General features: G+C 44.5%; 1 protein-coding gene across 2 annotated transcripts in view; it reads right to left on the reverse strand.

The window, feature by feature from the left end:
* Positions 1-203: 203 nt before the first annotated feature.
* PTPN11 (protein tyrosine phosphatase non-receptor type 11) overlaps positions 204-26,102 on the reverse strand; it is a 581,214-nt gene continuing 555,315 nt past the window's right edge. For both annotated transcript variants that reach the window (XM_078667419.1, XM_078667418.1), the window contains exon 16: positions 204-3,650. The gene's annotated coding sequence lies outside the window, so the exon portion shown is untranslated. The remainder of the gene's footprint in view (positions 3,651-26,102) is intronic.

The following is a 26,102-nucleotide window of genomic DNA, read 5'->3' on the forward strand; positions in this document are numbered from 1 at the left end:
GAATTGACTTGAAAAATAATCTGACAACCAAATTATTGGTATTACTATTTTACAGCCAAGAAACTGGTTTGAACGTGTTAATACTTATTAAAAAAAAATAAGGCAGTGCAGATTAAATAGCAGCATAATACAAATGTAATCAATCAGGCAACAAACTGTGAAGAGGAGCAAGGCACTGGCAAATAAATCCACATCCACTTAAGTTTCTATACATAAACTAAATTTTAATGGCATGTTCACAATTATGAACGGATTACATAATGTTCTGTATGTGGGCAAAAAGGCAATAAGTGATGCAGTTTTTTTTTATGAAACACAATGTATAATACAGCGCTTATTAATACTATTATCAACATTTACATGATTCACATCAAATCAATGACATCCAAACTGTATTCCTTTTAAAGGATAGAACTGTTTAATAAAATATTATATTTCATCTAATACTCTGTTACAATACTTCAGACATTTGAAGAAAAAGGTCACGTATTCTACAGCCATGATCTTTTTTCATAATTCTTCCATAGTCACAACGGTGTCACAACAACTGCCAAAATGCAATGATATCATTTTTTCCAATATTGAAACTGGAATATATAAACAAGCATTGAATGATGAAGTCATGTAAAACACTGTCTTAGTACCTACCGCGTAGCTTTTTTTTTTTTACATTTAGACTGCCCACCATAAAAAAACATGTTTTAAAAGGGAGCAAACAGAATAAGTTGCAATTATAGTTTTACCTTTAGATAAAGTCAATCAGTCAACACTAATAGGATAGCAAACAGATACCAACTATATTAACTGAAATGTAAAATCATATGTGGTTAAAAAACATATTGTGCGGAGGGATTTTGAATATCCCTGTAATATAGAGTGCACTTTTATGGCCAAGTACTCCAGAACAGCATCCCTTTTGCTTTTGAAAGTGCTAGAAATTTGAAAGCTCATATGACGAATACTTAAAAAAATAATTTCACACATGAAAACCATTACTGGAGTCTCCAACATCTGCCAAAGCAAGGCATACATGCTTTCAATTATTTACAGTGCAACTTCAATTAACAAATGTAAATTCATGATTGGTGTTTATAGTACTGGTTTAAAAGGCAAAGGGCTGCAACTTCTAAGACACTGTGGTTTTCAGAATGGCTGGGCACAGAATCGTTTTGGAAAATATTTCAGCTATTACCATCTTAACTACATTTTATACAATAAGATATAATCCACTGTCACAGTAAGATTGTTGAAACGGATGTGATCAAGGCATATCACCTTCTACCAGGCTGGGTTCTCTACAGTTACATGCTCAAACAAACACATACGCAACTGATTATTTAACAGGTAACATACTTTTCAATAAAATAAAACTCTATTGTGATTTATGTATGCCTTGATCCATCTGATTCCATCTAATTCATCTGGGAAAGTTGCCACATTCAAAGAAGAACTAGTCAATGTTCCAAAAACAATGGCCCATTAATAGAAAAATATGTTGACCCCTTCACACACACAGTTTAAAACAGAACATTACATTCAATGATTTTTAAAAATGTTGTTCCATCAAGAGTTACCCCTCCCCTGCTTCTCAACTACCGCGTTTACTCAACAATCATTTTTTGATGTTTTAATTTCAGCACCGGGCATTTCTATTTGAGGATTTCAATGTGAACGGATATGGCTTAAATAAAGTTTGTACCTAAGATAGAGTACAAGTATAGCACTAAAAGAAAGTGTAGATCATACTAACTGCACATCGTTCATGAGCTGCTCTGGCAGAAAGTAAAATGTGTCCTCACTGTGTATTTCTAACACAATTACACCTTTTCAGATAAAATCACTACCAAGCTTAAATTCTGACAAGAAATCAAGCACAGCATATAGGTAAAGAGAAGGCTTACTGAAACATTATAACATAACATTCATGATTGCATAAAACAATTCCTAATCCTTAGGATTCCATTCTTACAGCCACTACATTCCACATTACATAATAGCAGGCTCTGCAAGATCAAAGAATGGCTATGTTTTATGGATTACACTCTACGGTCAGTATTTTGTAATAAACAGACTTGTAAAAATATGCTGGTATGCAGGTGACCCATAAACTAAAAAATGTAAAATATACTACAGCAACGACAAGAAAATAACATGTCCTGCCGTAAAAAAAGTATTAAAAAAAGTGTTAAATTCAAAGAAGTATGGAAAATATAATGCTATGCAGCACCCTAAAGAAGAACAGAAATCAAAATGTGTTTGCTACCAACAGCAGCAACTTCTGTAGGCAAGTTATTAATCCTTCAGAGCAGCCCAACGTAGTAACTGCATATCTTTCAGCTATTCAGTAATCCACCCTTCACACAGAAGGGTTTAGCCGTAATCACATTCTTGGTCTTCACATACTGTTAATATGGCCCAAAGTATATCAAGTAAGGATAGACCTCTGTTGAAGCAAGCATGGACTAAAGGTAGGTTGTGACTTTAAAAGGCACTTTAGGTACAAATATATGTGGCGTAATCACCCAATCCAATAAGTAAATTGAATTTGCTGCCACCAACAGCAATTGCTTCTTACATGTGCCCTTTTTTCACAAAGGCGACATTCAAGTGCTCCAAAAAATTAAAGTAGTGTATCTCCAATGGCACATGAAGAGCTTTTATACCGTACAACTTATTTAAAGAGTCAGGTAAGATGCAATAAGAAGCAATGGCTTCAAAATGTTGAGAGTTTGCTTATTATGTTTGTTAATATGTTCCTCTAAGTGAAAAGTAAAGGGGAAAACATTCCATTGCTTCAGTACATTGAAACTCCTGCTCAATTCATCAATACTGATCCTCAAAACTTGTCATGTCCTCCAAAGGCAGCATCAGCATCTGCTTCATATTTGGTGTTGGGGGTTATCTGGAAGGATTAAGAATCCACAAAAAGGGTTACGATGCTGTGTTGCAGATTTGCTGCCTTTTTTTGTAGGCTTCATTTCCATGTTGGTTGAAGAACACACAAATCAGCAGATGCCGAAAAAGGACCTTCATATATTAAATTACTGCTTCATATGGCCCCAAAAAGGCAATTTGCATTCAACTGGCCACGCAACAATGTTCTACCCTGGTAAATAAGAATTAACTGTAACGTCACTGGTGATCACTTTTTTCAAAGGTCAAAGGATACTGACTTCAAGTCCAACAACCTTGTCAGCATCAAAACAGTAAAAAGAAAGTTGTTCCCATAAGTTCTGTACATTCCATATCGCAGATTCCTACATTAATAATAATTTTCCCCAAAAGAAAAAAAATAAATCAAAAACGTATTTCCAAAAGGAGGGGAAAAAAAATCATCCAAATTTAAAGTTGCAATAAGATACAATTTGAGAAAAACTGACAATGTGGACTGATCCCTGGATTTGAAAGTTCCCAAAGAATATTGTTGTCTATCTTGTTGAGTCGGCGGTTTACATTTGTGTCTGGAAAATGAGCAGCTGGAAAACAGGGTGTACTGAGAAAGAATTTCTACATGGACTTCAGTTCTGTAATATGGCTGCTGGGTTTACCAGCATTTATGGGAACAGTGCCAATCCATTAAAGTTCACTCTTCATGTGAAACTTCTCTCACCACCTTCTTCACTTTCTGGACAATTTTACAAAATTAGGCTCTGGCATGAAGAAAAGATAAAAAGTTAGTAACTCGTGAAGGGTATGTGTGATTGTCACGTTCACTTTTTCCAATATTTTATGCTAATTTTACACCCCCAATTATACATATCACCATTGGAAAGGTCTTTGTGAACATAAAAAACTAAAAATCTACATAACAACATTAACATTTTTCAAAGGCAGTGAAGAACAGACTGCTATGAAATGTAGACAATTTACAAAGTAGCTGTGACCACTGCCTCTCACTGCAACAACACATTCTACAACTCACTGGATGCAATGTTTTGGGAAATTCGGTCAAGCGGGCTCTTGCCCCCGACCCCCTTAAGAAAAGTTTAGGAAGAAATATGGGCTGAAGGGGCCATCTGAAAAATATCAAAATGAAGGCTGCCAAGCTGAACATAATCAATACAATGTGAAGTGTCAATTGCGTGCATTTTACTTACTGGAGTTTAACAACAAAGCAGGCACGACAGAAGATGTTGATAGAGACTGACAAAGAGGGAGCATGTCATGTGAAATAGAAAATAAGAGAGAAAACAAGGTGAAGGGTTGAGAAAAAGAATGATAGATGGCTACAGGAGAAACACACATTTGCAATGTAATAAGTCTCGCATTACTGAAAGTTTGAGCTATTGGTGCTACTAATAATAATGCAACGCCAATAGCTTAAGCTTTCAGTAATGCAAAACCTATTGCGTTGCAAATGCTTGTTTTTCTATTTATTTACTTTTTAAGCAATCGCAGCACTGGCTTTAGCGTAAGATGTTTAAAGCTAGAGCAGGGATTGCACAACTGACAAAAGTAAAGAAATATGGAAAAAGGGCGTGCTGTGCCATTTTTTTCCTTCTATTTATTGACTTTTGAAGCAATTGCTGCACCTGCGCTTTAGCTCAAGATGTTTTTTCCACTGTTGCAGGCAGGACATGAGCCGCAAATAAGAAAGAAAGGCGCAGCCGCCATTACTGCAGCTGAGGCGTGCCAAACTGGTTAAAAAATAAGTGTTGCAGGAGAGCGTACAGCACAAGAGAAAGTGATTTAAGAAAATAGTGCTCTCAGACTGTAATTAAAACATCAACAGAAACAACAAGTGTAACAGGGACAGTCCTCATGTGAGGTTACAACAGGAGAAAAGGAGGTACTAAGGAGGGACTACTAAGCCTACTGATGAATTAAAAGCCACTATTTAAAAAGGAGACTAACAAGTGCCAATTAATAAAATGGGAGGGAAAATGTGCAACGGTTAACATCCATACCTGAATACAGCATGTCTCAAAGAGAAAACACAAGAGCTGCCTAAATAAGGGACAGGGAAGGGTGGTCGGTCAATGGAGGACCAGGGTTGTCAAATTTAAATAAAAAAAACAAAGCTCAAGTACTTGCCCCAAATATTCTAGGACTTCAGATAGAATTGTAAATTACCCAACACCTAAAAATTTAGGATTTAGTTTGCTGGAATTTAAAAGCAAGATACAGATCGAATTTTTTTTAAAATTTCAATTATCTTTATTGTTCATTTTCCACAACATAGAACATAAAACATAAAACATATAATCATCAGAGCATAATCGTACAGGATGCGGCCACAATGTCTGTGTTGTCGTTGAAGCACAAGTTACTTACCTTCGGTAACGATATATCTGTAAGAAACAGTAGTTAGTATTAGATTCCTTACCTTAGAATAAATATCCCAGGTTAGTATTAGATTCCTTACCTTAGAATATCCCCAGGCGCCAGTCTGGATCCGGAAACGTTTGCGTAGCAGTATCCCTGCACGTTGGTAGGCGTCGTCTGCGGCTCCGCGTCCGTCGTTGGCACCGGGATGACGTCGCCGGAGTACTTAGACGTCGCCCTCGCACACTGACGTCAGTTCTTATACACAGCTTTTCCACGCCAGAAACGCAGAGCCATGATAAAAACCAACACTGGTGCCATGAAACTAGGGCCCTGAACAGGGATGACCTTAACCCTAGATATCGATTTGCAGAACGGGGAGGATGGGTAGGGCGGTAAGGAATCTAATACTAACTACTGTTTCTTACAGATATATAGTTACCGAAGGTAAGTAACTTGTGCATCTGAAAGACACAGGTTAGTATTAGATTCCTTACCCTAGAATAGATACCCCAGCAATACCAACCCCGGTGGTGGGTCTGCGAATCAAGATCACACCAGAAAGTCCTGGAGAACGGAACGACCGAAAAAGCCATCTCTCCGGACTTGGCTATCCAGGCAGTAGTGTCCTGCGAACGTGTGCAGCGAGGCCCACGTAGCTGCCTGACAGATGTCCTGCAAGGGGACTCCCCGACCCAGGGCAGTAGTAGCCGCCGTGGCCCGAGTGGAATGGGCACGCAGCCCCACAGGAGGCTCCTTTTTAGCCAGTGAATAACAAGCCTTGATGCACAAAATGACCCATCCGGAAATGGTCCATTTGTGCACCGCCCGTCCCTTCTTAGCGCCCACGTAACCAACAAAGAGTTGGTCATCCACCCGGAACTGGCGTGTGTGATCCAGATAGTATGAGAGCGCACGTTTTGGGTCCAGATGGTGGAGCCTCTCTTCCTCTCTCGAGGGATGCGGAGGTGGAAAGAAGATGGGCAAGATGATGGACTGCCCGATGTGGAAGGCTGTGACTACCTTGGGCAGGAAAGAGGGTCGCGTCGGCAACACAACTTTGTCGGGATGGACAGAAAGGAAAGGAGGTTGTGAAGAAAGAGCCTGGAGCTCACTCACTCTCCTGGCAGAGGTGATGGCAACCAGGAATGCAGTCTTAAGAGTGAGGAGACGAAGAGGAAAGTTATGAAGTGGCTCGAAGGGAGCGCACATCAGATAAATCAGAACAAGATTCAAGTCCCACTGAGGCATCACAAAAGGAACAGGGGGTTAACATATGAGTGATGCCCTTCAAGAACCTATTTACAACTGGGGACTTGAAAAGACAGGGCTGATCAGGGAGCCGTAAAAAGGCGGAAATGGCAGAGAGGTAGCCTTTAAGAGTGCCCGAGCAGAGCCCTGCTGGGCAAGAGAAAGAAGAAAGAGGAGAACCTCAGAAAGGGGGCAGAGTGGAGATCCACAGCCTTTGCTGTGCACCTTGCCACAAATTTGTTCCACCTGCAAGCATATACCGATTTTGTGGAGGGACAACCGGCTACCAGAATCACATCGCAGACTTCAAGAGGCAAGTCAAATGGCCTCAACTGTCGCCGCTCAATCTACACGCATGGAGGTGGGAGGCTGGACAGGTTCGGGTGGAGGACCGTCCCCTGCTGCTGCGACAGAAGGTCCTCCTGAAGAGGATTACTTGCTCGTTTCAATTGAGTTACTGGGCCTGTCTGATCTCTGGGCCGTTCCAACGGACCATCTTTCTTTCAAAAAAGCAGCACGGAAAACATCATCAATGCTATCTGTCTTAGAAGACAAAGCAATTCTCAGTAATAAGGCACACGGCTGGATAGTGCTCAGTGATTATGTAAGGCTGAAACCCCAAGCCTATTTGAGTCCCGGAATCAAGATAAGTAAGAAGGAAAACTTTTTGAGGTTGCGGCTGGGGGTAATTGCGATTAAGCCCCATCTTCCACCATGGGAAAGGAAAGGTGGCTCTCCGACTTGTCGCCTATGTGGAAGTGGGAAGGAAAACATCATCCACATTATCTGCAACTGCCCCAACTTAAAGGATATAAGATGCACCTTGTTGCGCCCTTTTTTCAGGCTTTACGGCATCCGGTCCTGTAGGGAGGCAGTGAAGCTATGCTTCAAACCCACTGATGTTCAGCTCAACTGTCGGCTAACAACATTTTTTGAGACTGTAACAAAGAGACTTAAAACCCTGCCGCTTTCCGATCCATGGGGATAAACTTTGAAAGTATACTATTAACTCAATACTTGGTTTTAGCTGCATCAGTATTTTAATCATCAGATCTTTAATCTGGACAGTGTTCTTGATCAAGCTGTGCCACTCGATCTGGGAAGTTGTTGTAGTTATTGGCAGATAGCACTACATGAGATGCAAGAGCCTATGTGAATAATGTATAAATATAGAACATGCAATTGATGACTTTTAGACTACGCATCTTTTAACTGTTTTAATTGTATTTAATTGTGTATAATTGGAATAACTTTTGCTATGTATTTGCAACGATTTTAATTAATCAAGCAAAATAAAATATCTTATCCTGAAGAGGCAGATGAATCGGGGGATCGACTGACATGCTGAGTAGCTCGGGATACCAGCATCTTCGTGCCCAGTCCGGAGCCACAAGGATGACTTGGGCCCGGTCGCGCCTGATCTTCTTCAGCACTCTGGGCAGAAGTGGTATAGGCAGAAAGGCGTACAACAGACAGCAGCTCCACTCACGATGAAAAGCGTCTCCGAGCGAGTGCCGCCTTGGAAATTCCAACGCGCAGAACTAATGACATCGCGCGTTCTCTTCTGTGGCGAATAGATCTAACCAAAGCTCTCCCCACTGCTGGAAGAGACCTTGTGCCACGTCCGGGTTCAGACGCCATTCGTGATCCATCATGCACCGACGGCTGAGTTTGTCCGCCCTGGCGTTCAGGGACCCTGCCAGGTGTTGAACCACCAGGGTAACGCCTTGATGTTCCAGCAATTGCCAGAGGCGCAGAGCCTCCTGGCATAGGGTGCACGACCCCACCCCGCCCTGTTAGTTGGAGTACCACATTGCGGTGGTGTTGTCGGTGAACACCTGCACTACACTCCCCCGGACAGAGGGGAGGAATGCTTTCAGCGCAAGCCAGATCACACGCAGCTCCAGAAGGTTGATGTGGAGCCGGGACTCCGTCGGAGACCAGAGGCCTCTGATCTCCGCCTCTCCCATGTGGCCCCCCAGCCTAGGAGGGACGCGTCCGTCACAACTACGTGCTCCGGTTGGGGTAGGGAGAGGGATCTGCCGCTGACCCAATCGCGGTCCATGAGCAACCACTGCAACTGTCTTGTAGTGCCCTCCGAGATCAAGACATGGTCGGACAAGTTGCCCTAATGCTGGGCCCACTGAAACTTCAGGTCCCACTGCAGAGCCCGCAACGGCCACCTGGCGTGATGCACCAGAAGGATGCAGGAGGCCATCAGTCCCAGAAGCCGCCATGTTAACCTGACCGAGAGTCTGGATAAAGGCTGAAAGATCGGAATCAGAGCCTGAATATCCCGAACCTGCTATTCGGGAGGATAAATCCGAAACTGCGCCGAGTCTAGAAACGCTCCGATGAAGAGGAGCTTCTGAGAGGGACACAGGTGTGACTTCGGCACATTGATGGAGAACCCCAACAGGTGCAGGAGGTCGGCCGTAGTCAGGAGGTGGGTGACGACTGTCTGGGGCGAGCCCGCCTTCAACAACCAGTCGTCGAGATAGAGGAAGACTAACACCCCTAATCTGCGCAGAAATTCCCTTAGGATAGTTTGCAAACTGCTGAGACTGGATGTAAGCCCCGTGACCCCCAAATGGAGGTTACGAGGAAGGCTCTTAGGGATGTTGGATATGAAGTATCCCGAGCCGAGGTCCAAGATTACCTGGAGACGAAAAAGTCGGTACAGTTTATGGCCCAATCCTGGCTAAAAGACATACATTTTCCTTATATTGATAGACTACCAAAAAGATGCCTGAGGAGAGAAGTTCTAAGATTAAGAACTGGATTGAATCCTTGCTATTGTAATATTAGAGTAAGAAAAGAGAAGATAGATAGCATTGGGAACTGTAAGTGTATATTGGGAACTACATGCGATATGATGCATATTTTATTGGATTGTTCAAAGTTTTTAGAACCACGGAAAGAGATCTCATGCTCCATTTAAAAAAAATACGGTATACATAATAGACTTGCTGCAAGTGTCCTCCTAACAGAAATGATGAACTTAGATATTGCTTGTGCATTGGGGAGATTTATGCAAAAAGTTAAACAAAATTTGAATTGTGATTAGCTTAAGTCGTGTGTGATCTATTTTAATGAGTTATAAATCATATACTGTTTTAACGTTTTCATGTAAAAATGTATTGCTTTTAAAATGCTTTTATCTGTTTAAGGACAATGGTCCAAATAAACTTTGATTTTGAACTGAAAACTGAACTGAAGTAAGGGGTGATTACACCACCTTACCCAGGCTGTAAGTACAGACCTGTGGTGTCAGTCTGGAAGGCTAACCAGGGGTGGCACAATATATGCTGCAGCCCCTGGTATGCCTAGGATGCACCTATGCCCTGGGTACCTAAGGTACCATATTCAGGGGCTCACAATGGTGACCCAGTAACCAATCTGGTATGTACCTAAAGTACATGGTATCAATTTAGAGAGAGTACAGCTAGGCTGTGGGCCTGATTAGTAGGGCCACAGCCACACTAAAGTCGAAAAACCAATGAAACACTGCAAAAAGTGGGGTTAACCATAGGAAGCAGACCCTACTCTCGTACACCCCCCCCCCCCCCCCCAACGCAGCCTTGACCAGTTGAGTCTTCATGTTCTAAGTGGAAATATCTGTAGAGGCCATCTGCATTGGCATGGTTACTCCCAGGTCTATGTTCCACTGTATAGTCCATTCCCTGTAGGGAAATGGACCATCTGAGCAGTTTGGGATTTTCACCCTTCATCTGTTTTAGCAACAAGAGGGGCTTATGGTCTGTCTGAACTGTGAAGTGAGTACCAAACAAGTATGGCCTCAGCTTCTTCAGGGCCCAAACCACAGCAAAGGCCTCCCTCTCAGTAGCTGACCAACGTTTCTCTCCAGGGGCCAGCCTTCTAATAAAAGCTACTGGCTGATCCTGACCTTCTTCATTCATTTCAATCTTTATTTCGGCTTTACGCCATAAAAGAACAATTTAAGCATTACAATTCTATAAAAATAATCAGATTCAATTAAAATAGTAAACACATTCTAAATAACTGTGCAACACATGTTGAAAAACACTTGGAGCATAACAATAAAATCATATGAGACTGGAGGACACCTCAGTAATTCTAAAAGCAAATTCAGTTAAGTGGTACTATTGGAAGCAAATTCAAGTCCATAATTCAAGTCCATAAATAAAGGAAACTCGGTTACAGCTGATGGCCCATTTTTTTCCTGCGGTAGCAAATAGAAAGTAAAAATCTACTAACACTAAATGTTATCTGTTGCGAAGTGTTTGTAGTTAAAATTCTCAGAGCCTGAGGGCAGGACCTCAAGCCTAATAGTAGGCATATTGGTTTGATCCATCTTTTTCTTTCTTGACCATACAAGGGACAGAAGAAAAGAATATGCTGCTCATTCTCTAATTGATTATTTTCACAAAATGAGCAGACTTCGTCCAATGCCTCGGAAGATGGATCACGGTTCCTTGCCCAACGAGCCAAAGTTGATTTTATTAAAAGATTACCATATCTGAACTTTAAAAATAATGTTTTGGCAAGTGGAGGCTCTATTTCATCCATAAAGGTCTCATAAAAGGGTTCATCCTTAAAATTTAGAAATTTTGAAACTAATGAGCCACTAGTTATGGTATTTACAGTCATATTTGCTACATGGGACCAAAAGGCTCTTTTCAGGACTAATTTGGGGTTAGATGGTAACAGCTCCGGGTTCTCCCAAAAATGTTTCAGACCTATGTTATTAAACCAAGTACTAACATGTCTAAGCCATGGGATTTTTTTCTGGCTGTCCAGCGCCATGATCTCTATCAGCCCTTCTCTATATGCTTGAAGTTCAGGGACATGCCACAATCTTACCCATAGCATAAGCGGTCTAATAAGAACATGATGGTCTGTTCTTTTGAAATTAAGGTCCAATTGCAGAGGTACTAATGGTGTTCCTCTCGGAACCCTTACCAAGCTTCGCAAGAAATTATTATCTTGGACGCTGAAGGTCTCCTTGGACCCCGCCCCCCATAGTTCTGCACCGTAAAGCACTGATGATTGAACTTTGAATTTAAAAAGTTCCATTACTGGAAACACCGCTTTACTAGTGCTTAAGCTTTGCTCTCTAAGTATTGGTTTGACATTCTGAGCAAATAGCAGTTTGCTTTTTTCCAATTGTGCTTTCCAGGTAAAGTTGGAATCTAGTGTCACCCCTAGATATGAAAAATGAGGAACTGATTCCAACTTTATTCCTTTTAAAGTTAGACAACCCTTGTCTGGTTTGGTTGGGTTTAGGGCCATGTATTTCGTTTTCTTTACATTAATCTCTAGCCCCTTTTGACTACAATAATCGTTAAAAGTATTCAATAAAATCTGCAAGCCATTTTTTGTTTGGGATATCAGAATAGTATCGTCAGCAAATAATAGAGATGCTACCCTTTCGTCGTTCAATTTAGGTGCGTCATTTTTGCATCTTTCTAAATATGAGGGAATATCGTTCACAAAAATGGAAAAAAGCGTGGGGGCCAGGACGCATCCTTGGCGAACTCCACGTTCAATTGGAATTTTTCGTGATAATTCGCCATTTGGACCCCATCTAATTCTTGCAAAGTTCCCTTCATGTAATTTTATAATCTGGGCTACTATATTGTTTGGCATGCCCGCTGCACTCAGCGTTTTCCACAGAAGATCACGTGGCACCAAGTCGAATGCTGCCCTTAAGTCAACAAAGGCAACATATAGATGGGCCTTTTTTATCTTTACGTACTTCCAATAGAGGCAGCAGAATCTAAAACACTGATCTATAGTGCTGACTTTTGTTCTAAACCCGGCTTGAAATTTAGTCAAAAATAAATTTTCATCCAACCAATTACTCACACGTACTAAAATATGGCGTGAGTAAATTTTCTGAAGGATGTCCATTAAGCTTATTGGGCGATAATTACAGGGATCCTTCCTGTCTCCTTTTTTATATATTAAAACAATTTCAGCTCCCTTCCAACTTTCAGGAAATTCTAAGCTATATGATAATTTATTGCACAGATAATTGATATAGGGTGCCCATATTTTTGAGTCATGCTTGTAAAGATCCCCAGGGATTTTGTCCAAACCTGGGGCTTTCCCAGTTTTTACTTGGCTTATAGCCAGCTCTGTTTCCCCCAAGGTAAAAACAAGCGGATCTGCTGGAGTTTCGTAACTTACTGTGTCGGATGCTGTGTGAGGATCATCATATTTCCTATACAAGTTAGTAAAATGGGTTACCCAAGTTTGCTCATCTAGAAAGGTGTCCTTAACCACCCTTCCTACATTATTCCCATTTGCTACCAACCTCCAAAAAGCTACAGTATCGCGTGATCTTGCGGCTAACAACAATTCCGCCCATTTCTCTTCCTCCCACGCAATTTTTGATGTCCTTTGGACAGATTTGTAGTTATTTCTAGCTTTTTGAACATCCAATTGCGACTTAGATTTGATCGCAATTAACAGTTCCCTCTTGGACTCTCTACAGGATCTGTCATACCAAGGCTTACTGTGAGACAGATTCTGGGTCTTCTGCTGGGTTTTTTAGGCATTTTTGTTACCAATAATTTTAATTTAAGAAAGAACTCCTGATGTATAGTCAAAAAGTGGGTTTTTGCTTCCTCCTCGGGAGTTAAACTTAAATATGAAGCAAAGGACCCAACAAAAAGTGAGTATATTTCGCGAAGAATATCACTATGATCCAAAATAAATGGCCATTTTAGGGATCTCCTGTTGTTACTAATATGGATCTCATTACTGTCACCAACACCTTCCTCAGATGAGAGTGGTAAAAAAGGATCACTAAATAGTGCAACATCTAAGGTCAAATTTAAGGGAAAGTGGTCGCTTTCGGCCCTCTCCATTATTTCGAGATCTATAAGATACGACCAAAGGGGGATGGAAACTATCACAAAATCCAAATTACTCTTATAGGTGTTCCTGCTAAAGGTTGGTTTTTTTAAGATGTCAGACGGTAACCGACCGTGACAAGCCCTAAGGAAGTGCTCTGTGCATAGATTGATCAGCTGGAGAGCCAATGTGGAACATTTAACCGATTTAATATTCCAGAGGAAGGGGATTTTATTTGCCTGATCTTCTTCCTCAAAAATCTCACTTAGGCCCGAAACAGGCTCATAGTTACAATTCAGATCCCCAGCCAAAATAACAAAATCCTCCCTAGGATCCAACCTTCTCAAAAAACAATCCAGCTTAGAAACAGTTAGAGATTCCTTTGAAGAGGAGGTTGGCCTATTATAGATATTTATTAGGAATAGTTGGTTCCCATTGGAGGTTGTTATTTTTAATACTAGGATATCTACAGAATTCACGTCTATCACCTCAATATTAACCTTTCGATTGATTTTTACCCAAATCAAGAGACCCCCCGACGACCTTCCACTTCTAGAGGGGGTTGCCCCAATACCATAGGTCTTATAGCCTACCCTGTGGGGAGTATCAACTGCCCATGTTTCCTGGAGTAAGCAAAAATCAAAAGCTTCTATAAAAGTAGCCCACTCCGGATCCCTCAAATTGCTAGCAACCCCGGCTATATTCCAGCAAACCAGGTTAACCGGCACCCCAAGTACAGAGTGCATGGCAATATTGACCCTTGGCATCTTATCACCAGTGTGTGTCACCAATTCGGTTGCCGAGGATATTCCCTCGGAAGATGAGTAGCTTAAAATGCGTGTTGGTTCTACCTGTTCTTCAGGAATATTTATGTCAAAAATTACAGTATTAACCGGGGATCGGGATACTAGAGTTGACAATGAATTATGCTCATTTGCAGCTCCCAGAACAGTGGGATTCCTTATGTCTCTTCCCTCATCCCCCCTGTTCGGGAAACTTCAATCGCAGTTATCAAGGCCACTGAAAACATCAAATCGATTTGATGTTTCAAGTGGTGTGAAAGGTTTTAGATGGTCCGTCCTTCTGTTTTGAAAACTTTGATTTCTAACTGGAACATAGTTCCATCCCAGGGGGTCTGGGGCTGTCACAGGGCAAGGGGCATAATACATACTTCTCATACTCTGTTGGATCGGAGGATACTGGACATGTTGATTACTCCCAACATTCTGTACAAGAGGGTAATTAGATGGCTGAATTTGGGTTATACAGTGTGAAGGGGGATACTGAGATGGAAACACCACTGACCTTGGATAAAAATACGTTAGGGGTCTTGGAATTATAGTGTTATTGGAACTCCCTATCTGCCAGTTCAAAATAAAATGTAACGCATTGGGATCCCTGAAATTCACAACCACCACATCACTATCGATGTCTTTGGTTCTGCCCCCCAACCATTCAAGGCGACGGACATGAACTATTTCCCCATTGATATGATTTGCGATTGGCCTATGCATTCTCAGCCAATGCGTTATCTTATTTTTTAATTGAAAAAAACCCTCCCTCTTATTTTGTTCAAGGACCGGCACACCTGTTAGAACTACCACGTAGGGTACTGCCTCTGGTGGGAGTTCAGGCAACTGAACCCTTTTTGGTTTCCCCCATGTGTGTCTAGTTTCCCTCGCCTCCCTTGTTGGATTTGTCAAAACTGGATTAGATGTGTTACCAATACTTTTAGATGTATTATCACTAGTTTTGTTTGTGACATTACCCAACAGTTGATCAGCAGTTTTTAATTGAGGTGGTCTGGGGGATACGTGGTGATGTACAATAGCTGATACTGTATTCCCCATAGATTTAGAGGCAGATGTAATTGAGGAAGGGATAGGAACAATACAAGGGGAAGTAGATGGAGGTGGATGGACTGTAGATGACAAGATTTGTGGTGCGTTGTTAGATGCTTGACTGGCTACATTGATAACACCTTTATGGCCTACAAGATCTTTTTTGACCAATGCATTCTCAATTGTAGACAGTCTACACTCCACTTCCATTAACCTCTCCAGAATAGATGCAGAGTAAGATTTAATCAAGTTCTCGATATCAAGTAGGGACACAGGACCCTTGCTCTCAATATGAACATCATCGATCACACTAGTGTCCATACTGTCCTCCTTATCTGCAGATGTATTAGGTATGGCTGAGGATGTAGATATGGTGTGGATCCCCTCTAAATCTGATTGAGCAACACAGGGATTCTTAACAACCATAGCCAATTTTTTGCCAAAGTCAGAGCAGCTCAATTTTGGTTGCAACAGATCCCACCTTTTCCGCCGTTTTTTGTTCGGCGGCGGACCATACATTTTCCCCGTAAGTGGCAATTTTTTGGCCTTATTACGGGCTGCATGCAATTGTGATAAAACATCTCCCTTCGGTGTCGTTAAACTACTTGCGATTGGTGTTACAGGCAGGCCAATCGTGTCCGCCCTGGATACGGTATCTGGTGAAAGTACAGCCATATTTACTTCCGGGAGTTGGCTATCCAATATAAGAATCGGCTCATTGGCTATTATACCAGTAACAGTGTCAAGAGGTCCAATCACAGGAGTTAAAGGTAGTGAAACAGACCCATTCTTTATGCTTTCCACGGAACGGCGGCGATCTGCCCGCCGCTCCGCCAGGACAATCTCCCTAGCAATATCAGGTGATGATTTAGTAAAGTAATTATCCAAAGTCCCATTAAGCAACAAACCCTGTTTATCCTGCATGGATTGCTCAATGTTAATGGTGGCCATCTATAGGTAATAGGGAGAAGTTGGCAAAGTAATTGGCGGTGGTGTTACAAAAATTTCAGAAACAGTCAGTACCTGCAGACGAATGGATATGCCCAGTCCGGTCTCCTCGGTTCTCGGAGGGTCTCAGAGGGTCCGCCCTTAGTCCGGGCTTCGTCCCGGGATCCGTCCCGCACACGCGTCCCGCTGATGCGTTATGCTTCCTGGTCTTATGCCGGGGCTTAATGAGGGGGCGGAGACACGGGAAGAGGCGGCAGGTGTGCTGGATGGCTCACGCACAGCCTGGTGGGCCTCGCAGTCCCGTCCTCCTCTACCAGCAGTAGGTCTCTCTCCCACACGGCTTGTAATACCGGGGCTCCAAACAGCAGGCAGCAACACTACGTCCAGGACTCCAATGCGAGCGGCTCCCGCGGAGCGGGGGCCGCGAGGAGTTTTTAGAAGGTCAGAGCAGGGGGGCGGAGACACGGGAAGAGGCGGCAGGTGTGCTGGATGGCTCATGCACAGCCTGGTGGGCCTCGCAGTCCCGTCCTCCTCTACCAGCAGTAGGTCTCTCTCCCACACGGCTTGTAATACCGGGGCTCCAAACAGCAGGCAGCAACACTACGTCCAGGACTCCAATGCGAGCGGCACCTTCTTCATTCAATTGTGATAGTATTAACCCCTACCCCTAGCTCAGAAGCATCTGTTTGAACAATGAATTCTTTGGAGTAATTAGGACTTTGCAGAGTTGGTGCAGTGGACATAGCCTGCTTCAGGTCATCAAATGCCGTTTGACAGCTGACTGTCCACTGAACTTTTTTTGGCATTCTTTTAGAAGTTAAGTCATTCAGGGGTGTCACAATGGAACCATACCCCTTGACAAATCCCCTATAGTACCCAGTCAGGCCCAAGAAAGCTCTGACCTGAGTCTGGGTGGTTGGAGCAACCTAGTCCATTATTGTCTGGATTTTGCTCTGCAATGTTTGAACCTGGCCTCCACCTACAAGGTGGCCCAGGAATACAACCTGACTCTGCCCTATCTGGCACTTAGTAGCCTTGATAGTTAGGGCTGCTTTTTGCAGGGCCTCCAAAACATTTTTCAGGTGGATCAGGTGATCTTTACAGGTGGGGCTAAAGACAGCAATATCATCAAGATAAGCTGCACAGTAGTCATCCAGGCCTGAGAGGACTTTGTTCACCAACCTTTGAAATGTGGCAGGTGCATTTTTCAGACCAAAGGGCATCACCACACACGGATAATGCCCACTAGGGGTTGAAAATGCTGTCTTTGGCTTGGCTTCATCAGCTAGCCTGATTTGCCAGTAGCCAGCTGTCAGATCAAATATGCTCAGATATTTGGCAGAGGCCAACTTATCTATGAGCTCATCTGCTCTGGGTATTGGATGGGCATCTGTCTTAGTGACAGCATTGAGAACTCTGTAGTCTACACAAAACCTAATCTCTCTCTTACCACCCTGGGTGTGAGGTTTTGGCACAAGGACTACTGGACTGGCCAAAGGACTCTCTGAGGGCTCAATCACTCCCAATTCCAACTTTTTCTGGACTTCTGTCCTGATAAAGTCCCTGACATAATCAGGTTGCGTGTAAATCTTATTTTTAACAGGCAGACTGTCCCCAGTGTCCACCTCATGAGTGCACCAGGTAGTCTGACTTGGAGTCAGTGAAAACATATGTCTAAATTACTGCAGAACTTGTCTGCAGTCACTTTGCTGCAGGTCAGTGAGGCTACCTGCCAAGGTTACACCATCACCTGACCCATCATCAAGGTTCTGAGAGAGCAGGTCTGGGAGAGGGTCACTCTCTTCCTCCTGTCCTTCCTCAGTAGCCATGAGCGAGCCCATGTCTGCCCTGTCAACATATGGTTTCAGTCTGTTGACATGAAGCACCCTATGGAGGCTCCTGTGAGTTCCAAGATCTACCAAATAGGTGACCTCTCCCTTCTGTTCAACAAGAGTGTGGGGTCCACTCCACTTGCCTTGGAGAGCTGCTGGGGCCACAGGCTCCAACATCCACACTTTCTGTCCTGGCTGGTAAACAGTCAGCACAGCCTTTTTGTCATGCCAGGCTTTCTGTAATTCCGGACTGCCCTCCAGGTTTTTGGTTGCCTTTTTCATGTACTCAGCCAACCTCCTTCTGAGGAACCTCCCTGTATGCAAACAAAAGGCAGGGTAGCAGGATATCCCATCTTCGCCTGAGCTTTTCTAGGAGACCCTTAATCATACCCTTTAAGGTCTTGTTGAATCATTCAACCAGACCATTCCTCTGTGGGTGATAGGGTGTGGTGAACTTATAGTTCCCTACACACTTCTTCCACATTGCAGTCAAGTAACTCGACTTACAGTTTGCACCTTTTTCTGATACAACCGCCTTAGGGAAACCCACTCTTGACAAAACTCCCAAGAGGGCTCTTGCCACAACAGGTGCTGTAGTGGTCCTAAGTGGTATAGCTTCTGGGTATCTGGTGGCATTGTCCACTACCACCAGAATAAACCTGTGCCCAGAGGCAGTTTGGGGAATCCATTGGTCCAACAATGTCAATGCCTACTCTTTCAAATGGAACCCCCACCACAGGTAGTGGTATAAGGGGGGCCTTTGTAGTGCCACCTGCTTTGCAACTGGCTTGGCAGGTTACACAGGAGCGACAAAACTCCTTGGTGTCTTCTGACATGTGGGGCCAGTGAAAATGAGGGACAAGCCTGTCCCAAGTTTTGTTCTGGCCAAGATGTCCTGCAAGGGGAATATCATAGGCTAGTGTCAAAAGGAAGCCCCTGAAAGGCAAAGGTATGACCAACCTCCTGGAAGCGCAGGCTCGGGGTCTCTACCCTCTGAATACAGGGAACCCTTCATCCCAGTAAACTTTATGGGTGCCACTAGCATTCCCTGCAGCCTCAGCAGCAGCTTGCTGTCTGAGGGGTTCATGAGAAGGGCAGCCCAACTGCGCCTGCCTCAGATGTGCCCTGGAAGGTCCCCGTCCCAAGAAACTCAACCTGATCAGGTTCTAGTTCTTCTAGGACAGTTCCTTCTTCAGGCTCACAATCAGCTTTCTCAGAAGGCCAATCCTCACTCTGAGGCAGGGGGAAGGCACAGCCTTAACCCTACTATTCCTTTTCCTGATAGGCAACAGGTCCATTATTCCAGAATCCAGTGCCTGTTCAGTGTTGCAATTTTTGACCTGTGACCTAGTCACTGCAAGAGCATGTGCTGAGATACCTAACATTTCTGCATGTGTCCTAAACTCCACTTCAGACCAAGCTGAAGTCTTGATGTCATTGCCAAGCAAACATTCTACAGGGAGGTCTGAACTAACAACAACCTTCTTAAGGCCAGTTACCCATCCCCAGGAGAAATTAACAACTGCCATTCTATATGTGGTAGTGACATTGCTAGCATTGGTCACTTGGTAGGTTTCACCAAGTATGATCTGCCCAGGGTCCACAAAGTCAGGTATCACCATTGTGACACTGGCACCTGTGTCCCTGTAGGCCTGAGCCTTTTTCTCATTGACTAAAGGAGTTTGTCTGTACTTGCCCAGATTACTGGGACTCACAGAGGAGGAAATATCCATACCTCCATCACAGATCAAAACAGCTTGAGTTGGTGTTCTGACTAGGCCAGAACCCATCTCAGTTCCCAGGGTTATCTCTACTGCACCCTTCTGTTGAGAACCACCACGTGGAGCTGAACTAGGGGGAACAGTTGCCTTAGGGGCAATGGTGGCTGAAGCTGTCTCCTTTTTGGTGCACTCACTGGTCCAGTGAATATTAGTCTTACAAACCTTGCACCAGTGTTTCTTTTGGCCTTCTTTCATTTTAGATTGTTGGGAACCCCCACCATTAGAAGCTTTTTGGGGACCTTGTAAAGACTTCTGGTCTTTAGCTTTCTGCCCACCCTTTTGGTCTTGCTTCTTCTGATCACCACCTTGGTTATGTACCTTCTGCTTCACCCTGGTTCTGACCCATTTGTCTGTCTTCTTACCCAATTCTTGGGGAGAGGTCAAATCAGAGTCAACCAAGTGCTGATGCAACAACTGGTTCTGACAATTATTAAGAATCTGTTCTCTCATGATTAGATTATACAATCTTGTATAGTCACACACTTTACTGCCCAGTAACCAGCCTTCCAGAACCTTAGTAGCACAATCTACAAAGTCAGTTCAGTCCTGAGTTTATACCTTCTGGGTATCTCTGAACTGCAACCTATACTGTTCAGTGGTTAGGCCAAACCCATCTATTAGAGCACTCTTCAGGACTTTGTAATCATCAGCATCCTCTTCTCTTACAGTGAGGAGCTTATCTCTACCTTTGTCTGCAAAGGAGAGCCACAAGATTGCTGCCCACTGCTCCTGGGGTACCTTCTGTACTTTACAGGCCCTTTCCAGTGCAGTGATCCATTTGTGGATGTCATCCCCAGTCTGATAGGGAGGGACAATCTTGTTTAGGTTTCTATGGTCATAAGACCTACCCCTAACACTAGGGATAACGCTGCCACCAGGGGACTCTAGTGCACTCTTTTGTCTCTCTCTTTCAAGAGCCAGGGTCTCTTTCTCAAGGTCAACTTCTTGCCTCTTGATCCTAAGCTGGACTTCCTTCATCCTAGCTTCATGTTCCCTCCTCTCAGGAGAACTTCTCCTATGATATAAGGCAGAGGGCCCTATTGATGAACCAGAATGGTTAGATTCCACTGAAGCTGATCTTACCCTTCTAGGTCTAACAGTAGGCCTACGTGGGGGGATAGAGGGAGATGTTTGTAGACCCTCTCCATCTCGCCCTGTGTATGCCAGGTTGGGTTCATTAACCACTTCCTGGTCTGCATCCTCATCATCCTCAGAGTCGTGGTGGGGAACCCCACTAGGATCTTCTTCTGAGGATGGATGGTCCCCCTCCCTACTACCTTGTGTATCTGGCTCTGATGCTTTGGATACGTCATCTGCCACTAAGATATCTATCAGGCATTGGGTGGTAGGACTCTGTCCTTGCTTTAATTTCCTTACGGCACACAAACCTCTTAACTCTTGGAAAGAGAATGTGTCATACTTAGAAGGCAGCACTGGGCTGTCTTCTTGCAGAGGCACACTAGACCCTGCCTTTAAAGCCATGACTAGTGAGGTGTGGTGTGTGCACCTACCTATAGTACTTGGTTTCCAACTAGAACCTCTCTAGGAGTTGTAGTCAGGGTGTGCTAGGCCCTTACCACCTACAACTTCTAAGTTCAGTAGAACTTATGTATTATAACCTTGATTTATATGTACCTACTGGTACCTTGATGTGATTTTTCAAATGATATTCTCAAGATTATTTAGTAAAACAATGCAAGCTCTTATCCCATCCGCTGCACACCAATGTGAGAAGTTGGCTTAGTATATGATATCCACTATTCTAGTGGGCACCTTGCACCAGTCCAAACAACCCTTATTGATGGTAGGTTATAAAGCAAAACTTATAGAAAGCTATCCTAGTGGTAGCTGTGGAGAGCAGCCTTCAGGCTAAGACTTGGAGACGAGTTAAGGAAGTTGTTTTACCAATTATAATCTCTTGAATGATCAAATGAAAGCACACCACACAAGGTATATATCAAATATATATGTATTTATTCTAAACACAACCCCTCTGGACTCTTTATGAGGTCAGAGGTAAAAGTACAATACAAGGAACTTAATTAGCATACGATAAGTTGCACAGTGTACGTTATGCCCTAGGGGCCTCACAAACCATATACTAAAATAGTGGTATAAGAACCACGTGAGAGTTAGAAAGCAGGTCTAGGGCCTGTGGAATCGCTGGGGCGGCCTAGAATCACCAAAGGTTAGGATGTAGGAGGCCCACGGGAGACGCGTGCAGTGTCTAAACACAGCCACGGGTTACCATTGACTTTCTCTGGAGAATGAACAAGTTACAAAGTTACAGTTTAAGAGTACTTCTAGGTGAACTACGATTGAACCATTTTAGACTAGGACACTTTGAGAGTCAAGACCCACGGGAGCACCGGAGTACTCGTGTTACCTCACCCAGGGAAGCCGGGTGCATAGGTGCCTTCTGGTGTCGGGTTTCGCCGTCGATTCCAATGGAGAGCTGCGAAGAAGTGCTGCAGGCGACCAGAGGAAAAGTGTCCGGGTGGATCCAAGGGTGGATCGGAGATGTGAAGTACCTGAAAGCAGAGGAGACAGAGTCTGGGTCACTAGCCAGTGACCAGGATAGCGATAGAAAGATGCCAGTCGATGTCGGGTGATTTCAGGTGATGAGGTGAAGCTTGTCTCTTCAGCCACGAGGACCAGGAGACGTCGACGATGACCAGGAGCTGGATTCGAGCTGTCTCACGAAGGATCTAGTTGACTGCGGTGTCGGTATCCGGATTGGATCCAACAAGTCTTGGCAAACGCAATCCATGCAAGATGTCGAGATGGGCTTCGGTGCAGACCAGCAAGGTCTGAAGAACTCCCCCTTTGGAGAGGAGTTGGAGCAAGCCTGAAGCAACCAGGAAAGCTGAAGAAAGTAAAGATTGGTCTTCGTGGGGGCTCACTAGCCAACGGACTAGGAACCGCAAAGACACGTCGAGCTGAAATGCACAAAGCGGGCCCACGGGACACTTGTGGAGTGTGTGCCTCTGAGCTTCGGTGCAAAAGGTGATCGGGGCAGGGGCTTCAAATACCCCAATGCAAAACTTCGGACTCCTCTGGAAGTGCGTGCAGTAGCAAAAATGCAGGATGTCCAGGAGTTCCGTCCCACGTCTCTCGTGTCTGCCACAGTTCTCAGCTTTGCTGGGAGCGCAGGTCAGATTCAGAGATGTCTGGAAGTCCGTGTCCTGTGTCGCAGATTCTTGAGGATCCGGCGGGAGCCTCGAAAATGTTATGTTATGTTATTTTGGCTCTTTTATAGCGCACGGCTACTCCATAGAGTGTCCCGGCGCTTAGACAAAGACCCGAAGGAGAGACAATCCAGGGCAGATGCAGAGCAGCAGAAAAAATTACTGGGTAAAAAGCCATGTCTTCAGTTCCTTCCTGAAAACCAGTAGTTTGCTGATTTTCCTAAGGGAGACGGGCAAGGAGTTCCAGCAACGTGGTGCCAAGTATCGAAAAGAGCGGCCTCCAATTCTAGCCCGTCTGATGGGAGGAACAGAAGCCATGGCCAAAGAAGCCGATCTCAGAGTTCTGGAGGGCCAATAAAAGGCAAGACGCCTTCTGATGTATCTAGCCCCTGCCAGATGAAGTGCCTTAAAGGCGAGAGTCAGCGCCTTAAAAGTAATCCGTCTCGCGACAGGGAGCCAGTGAAGCCTTTTAAGCAGCTCCGATGCACTCGCTCTTCGATGAAGGCAGAAAATAGCCCTTGCAGCGGAGTTCTGCACTAGCTGAAGGCGCGCAAGAAGAAATTTTGGCAATCCCAGATAGAGCACATTCGCATAATCTAGGCGGGAGCCTATCAACGCCTGTACTGTGGTCTTTCTGTGCTCCAGGGACAAGATCGGAAGGAATTTCCTTAGCATTTTTAAAATGCCAAAGAATTTCCCTGTGAGCTCGCGAATCTGAGGCCCAAAGGAAAGGCCATCATCAATCTGGAAGCCAAGATTCTTCGCCTTGGAAGAGGCATCTGCCGGAGGGTACATGTCAGGAGGCCACCAGGCCTTCCATCTCGGATCAGGAGAGCAGCCAAAGAAAAGCAATTCCGATTTATCGGAATTACATTTCAGACTGTGCTGTTTAAACCAGTCAAAGACCGCTCCCAGACAGTCCCTGATCCGCATACCATCAAAGTCAGAGCCCTTATTGCAGGTGAAAAGGAGCTGGGTGTCATCAGCGTAGGATACGATCTGGGCACCGAACGACTCCGCCACTGCCGCCAGAGGGGCCATGTAGATATTAAAAAGGGTGGGGCTCAAGATAGAGCCCTGAGGCACCCCCACCTCCAATGGTGGCATGTCGGCGGAGAAAGGTGGCGCCCAGACCGTTTGCCGGCGGCTGGCCAAGAATGACTCGAACCACTTCAACACCACTCCACGCAATCCGATCTCCCAGAGTCTTAAAAGGAGACCGTCATGGGGAACGGTGTCGAAGGCCGCCGACAAATCCAGCATAACTAATATGGCCTTTCCACCTAAATCCAGAACTTCCCGGATGGAGAAAATGCAGACTGGCAAAGATGCTGTTGGTACCTGTTTGGACAGGGTGGTCACTCCTTGACCACAATGGAGATTCTTCCGTCTTCCAGTCGAAATGGAATGTCGAAGGTCCAGGAATTATGTATCAGAGTTTCGTCCAGGGTAATCCAAAGTCCTAGGGACTGGGGTTCTATACTTCTAGTAAGTTTAGGAGTTGGACTAACGCTAAGCTCCTTCCTATGGGTGGACCTGGGGAGGGGGTGGCTACACCCCTTCCTTTTTGTCCAGTTTCACGCCAGAGCTGGGGCTGAGTGCCCCAGCAACCGGTTTGACCTGGGAAATGCATTTGAGCACCTTGTGTGCCCCAGGCAGTGTCTGAAAAACATTCACTGAATGCAACCCTCCCTGCCCCAATACACTAAAGTCTGTCTGGGGAGGTGCTAGCACCTCCCTGGACAGGAAACCTATTGCCCTGGCCTCCCCTGCTGGAGTTTCTTCCAGCAGCAGGAGGGCAGACTCATGTCTGTGGCAGCAGTATCCATTTTGTGATGCTGGGGCTCTGTTTAACTTTAACCGGGTTTAACAGTAACTACATGTCTTCTCCCTCTAGAAGGGTGGAATGCTACCCTCGCCGCCAGAACTGGCGGGGGGGTAGTATTCCAAAGTCTTTGACTCCTTGCACGACATGTTTTGATAAAGCCAAACCAAAGTTAGCATTAACTGCGAGGATTATAATGCACTTAAGAGTATATGCTATGGCTATATCATAGAACAGATATAAGGAGATGGTTCCGAAAGCTGTAGAGGGGCTCAGCTCATGCTAGGGCACCCTCTCACCCAAGCACTCTGCCTCCAGGATTTTCAAGGCCTGCCTTAGGAGTAACTTCTAGGTTACTATGTGTCTATATATAAGGTAGATATAGATTTATTATATCTAAGTAAGGGGTGATTACACCACCTTACCCAGGCTGTAAGAACAGACCTGTGGTGTCAGTGAAGGCTAACCTCGGTGTTGCCCAGTAATTTGTGGCCCACCGTTACCTCGTCCGTGGTACAACCAGTGAAGAAGGTCCGCAACCTAGGCCTCATGTTTGATAACAAACTTACTATGGAAGCTCAGGCTGTGAAAACTGTGACATGCTGTCTGGCCATTATGAGATCACTGCGGAAGATCCTCCCTCTGCTACCCTCACATGCGCGTGCGTTAATAGTACGTAGTACTATTCTTAGTAGACTTGATTATTGCAATGCTCTGCTACTCGAGTCTCCTAAGTTTCAGCTTGACAGACTGCAGAGGATTCAGTCAACTGCAGCCAAATTGGCTTTGGGTTGGCCTAGAAGGTCCGCTTTCTCATTGGCCTTGGCAGAATTGCACTGGCTTCCGCTGAGACAGAGTTCAGTTCAAGTCTCTTTGTATAGTGTTTGAAGCCTTGCATGGGCTGGGGCCGTGTCTATGCAAAGAGAGTTTGAGTGGTATGCTCCTGTGAGAAGTCTTCGCTCTTCTTTGGCGAGACTGGCAAAGATTCCTAGATTCAGGAAAGTTAGGGCAGGTGGGAGATCCTTTCGGATAGCTGCTGCTAAACTTTGGAATCATCTCCCATTGGAGCTTAGACAAGTTAGTGACCTCCTTGTCTTTAGAAGGAGACTAAAAACCTGTCTGTTTCCTAAAACTTAGTTAGATGTCGGTATAGAGGCACTTCTTCATTTCTGTATTCTAAGTTGCTAGCACCAGGATGCCTTTTAGGATAGTGCGCTTTATAAATTAAATAAATAAATAACCTGGGGTGGCACAATACATGCTGCAGCCCCTGGTAGGCCATGGGTGCACCTATGCCCTGGGTACCTAAGGTACCATATACAGGGGCT

Source organism: Lissotriton helveticus, chromosome 11 (genome assembly GCF_964261635.1).
Source record: "Lissotriton helveticus chromosome 11, aLisHel1.1, whole genome shotgun sequence".
Taxonomy (NCBI): domain Eukaryota; kingdom Metazoa; phylum Chordata; class Amphibia; order Caudata; family Salamandridae; genus Lissotriton; species Lissotriton helveticus.